Genomic DNA, 3174 nt, shown 5'->3' with positions numbered 1-3174 from the left:
ATATTCAACGTCACATCCCCTTTTCTAAAGGGTGAAATCAACATCAAAGGAGATCTGCAGCCAAAGTGCAGAGAGATACTTGGTCAACAGTAGCAGTGATAAGAGTGTAAATTATACAAGTAGAATGGGGAGTTCATAGACAAGTCAATTTGGAAATCAGTGTGAAATGTACTTATGTCACAGAACTGCAATCGAATCAATAATTTTTTTAGGAGAAATGTATTTTGTATTTTGATTTTAATTGAGGGGGAAAAGGGAAACAGGAATTTAAAAAAAAAATAATGCAGGAAATCTTCACAAATGAGACAGACTATGTATTCCATGAGAGATGACAGCTCACCAGTTTGCAAAATAGCAAAAACATATGAGCACAGGTAAACAGGACTATGTGCAAATGCAAAAATACAACACGTGACAAAACCAGCTTGACAACAAGATGAAATGGATGGAAAAGCACAAACCTGCAGAATTGAGAAACTGGACTACAACACTACGTTCAAAGGTGTGTGTCTGTATCTGTGCTCGTGGTTGTTTGTCAGAAGGAGCAATTTACCTGAAGCAGGACCGTGAACCTTTGAATGAAGGCATCAGCCAGAACAAAAACACTGGTTTGGTCCTGGACACAGACTTTGGAAAATACCTGATAGAAATACACGTAATACGGAGACAGAAAGAGAGAAATGGGACAAAAAATACAGAGGAAGAGAGAGAGGGAAGGAGACAGAAGTGGCAGTAAAGAAATAATGAGAATGTTACACTGACAGGGACATACACAACATAAGTAAATAGAGAGCGAAAGAAAAAGAGCAGCACAAAAAGTCAGGCTGTCTTTCAAACGGATGAGCACCTCAGCCTTTAAGAGCCAGGTTTTCAGCTGTCACACAACTGTAAAATACATGAAAACAAAAAGCAGTCTGTCACAGTGGCAAACTGCCATCAACACTGGCTGGAGGATAAAGGTCAGAAAATGATCTGCCATTGGCATAATTGCATCCGCAGAAGTGGCCTGGCGATTCTCAGATTGCTTTTCACACTTCATTCATCCCGTGATGGAAAGGTAATCCTGAAGACACAAAAGTTTATAGTTGCTGCTCACAGTGGAAATGGGAGGCTGAAAGAGGGAGAGACGGACTTTGGTGAATCCAGGGTGAAACAAAGTAGAATCAAAATTCATCTAAATAAAAACAGATGAGTAGGATTAGCGAGGGCAAATTAACAAAATGTGTTTAGCTCAGCCTATAGCTGAACATGGTGGTACCCTATGTACACCCTATTTTGGTGTGGCTTTTCCATGTCAGGTAGTTAAAAACATTTCATTTTCAACTGTTTAATGAAATTCTTGAACAATCTTGGTTCCGAGTAACGATTTGTGTCCACATCTTGCTTTTAAAGAATTTTGCTAAGTCTTCAGTCACATGGGACGTCTCCAGCCCAATTGTATTCCCTAAATGGTAGGCAAATTGTTGCTGGAGGTTGCTGGAGGTTGCTGGCTGTCAGTTGGGGAAATCGGCCACACAGAGGGTGCAGCACTGATTACTTTCATTGCCACAGTCAACCATGGCTTACATGGAAAGAGACGAGTTGACTTGTAAAAAGTGTAGCACCATTTACCACTTTGTAACAAATTTCACCTAGCGACAGCGGGCACCTTCCAGCAACCATTTGCTTACCGGTCAGGGAATAAACATTTTTACCAAGCAACGGTGGTTGCCAGGCGATAGCTACTGACAGGCCTGTGTGACTGTGGCTTAAATGGGTGAAGGAAGTATCTGAGTGGTGGCCATAAAAAGATTTAAACACTGTGAAAAGGTGCTTCAACACCTCCTTTCTTACCTCCTTTTCCAAAAGATACACCGAACCATCTAATCTGGAGGGAAGTAATGTTATCCCAAAATTCACAGCAACACACTCTCTGAAAAAAATGCTTAACATAACCATCTAGCTTTTCCAGAACTTGTTAACATACAGGTGTGTTCTGAACAGTCAGCTTGACATAAAGTTTAGAAGTTTAACGTTATGAATAACGACAATGTTCAAATAATCAAAGTGAGATTACTATGTACACATAGTTAGTGCTGCATTATCAATCTTTTCAGTGTGGAGAGGAAGTTAGTGGCCAGCAGGGCAAGCATAATTTCTTAACGGTACTGTTACAGAGTATAGCATGGTGGAAAAGGATGGAGAGAATCCCCCACTAAGCTTTTGGGTTGGCATTTCTTTAGATTTTGTTTTGTATTAATTGCATGCTTTGGTGTTTTTTTTGTGTTTGATGTGAGGTGTGGGCCACACCCATGTGGGAGTGGAGATTCTACTCTAGTCCAGCTGCCAGCTATTTGGAGTTGAATACAGGGAGCAGCTGATTGGGGAGGATTGGAGCCCTTCTCTATAAAGGGGAGAGGAAACAGGAAGTAGGGGTTGTCGTTATTTTTTTAGTAGGACACTGATGAAGCAGGGAAGCCTCGAAGATCCAGGATGAAGTGTGCACATTTTAATGGAGAAGATTTTTAACCTGGCCTGGTTTTGCTTTTAAAATAAACTGAGGATGTTGGAGGGAGGACTCATTCTTATTGGGATGTGAGTGGATGTGCTGGAAGGCAGGAAAACAAACACTGGACTGGAGACTCTCTGTGCCCCTGACAAGGAAACTGGACCAGTTTTGGGGAAGTTCCAGCTCCCAGGATGTGATGTGGAGACCCAGCCTCGAACGAAGTCAGGCCTGAAAAGGTGGGTAGCAAACCTTTTTGAGGAAGATGCAGGATTGATACGTTTTGGCTGCTTGTTCTTCCAAGTGACCACCTTTCCCCTGTTTGTAACCAGGCTAACAACCCTGACCGCGGTGGCTTTGGGCCTTGGATTCCTGGCCAGAGTTGTGTCTTCAGCCAGTAGTTTTACCTGGAGAAAGAACAAATAAATCTTGTGTAACCCATTACAGTGTGCGTGTGGTGGTTCGTTACTGGTCAATATTAGAGCTACTACTTTCTTGTACGGAGGCCATTTTGGGCCTTACGTAACAGTACCATTTCATTTTATTTGTGTGACCACTAAGCTGTAGTTTAGCCTGCAAAAAACAAATAAATACATTTTTAAAAAGCAGAAAATGTGATTAACTGTCCCGTTATTTGGATAAAGCTTGACTCTCTAAGGTTTCTTTAGATCCTTATTAAGATTCTTCTT

At 41.5% G+C, this 3174-nt stretch overlaps 1 long non-coding RNA gene across 1 annotated transcript; it reads left to right on the top strand.

The window, feature by feature from the left end:
- Positions 1-1981: 1981 nt before the first annotated feature.
- Positions 1982-2926, top strand: LOC113012054 (uncharacterized). The gene is made up of 2 exons (XR_003270638.2): positions 1982-2724; positions 2818-2926. It is a non-coding gene; the product is annotated as an uncharacterized LOC113012054 (long non-coding RNA).
- The last annotated feature ends 248 nt before the right edge of the window (positions 2927-3174 follow it).

This window comes from Astatotilapia calliptera, chromosome 3 (genome assembly GCF_964374335.1).
Source record: "Astatotilapia calliptera chromosome 3, fAstCal68.1, whole genome shotgun sequence".
Taxonomy (NCBI): Eukaryota; Metazoa; Chordata; class Actinopteri; order Cichliformes; family Cichlidae; genus Astatotilapia; species Astatotilapia calliptera.
The sequence above is the reverse complement of the archived record's forward strand: the minus strand, read 5'-3'. Positions and strand labels throughout refer to the sequence as shown.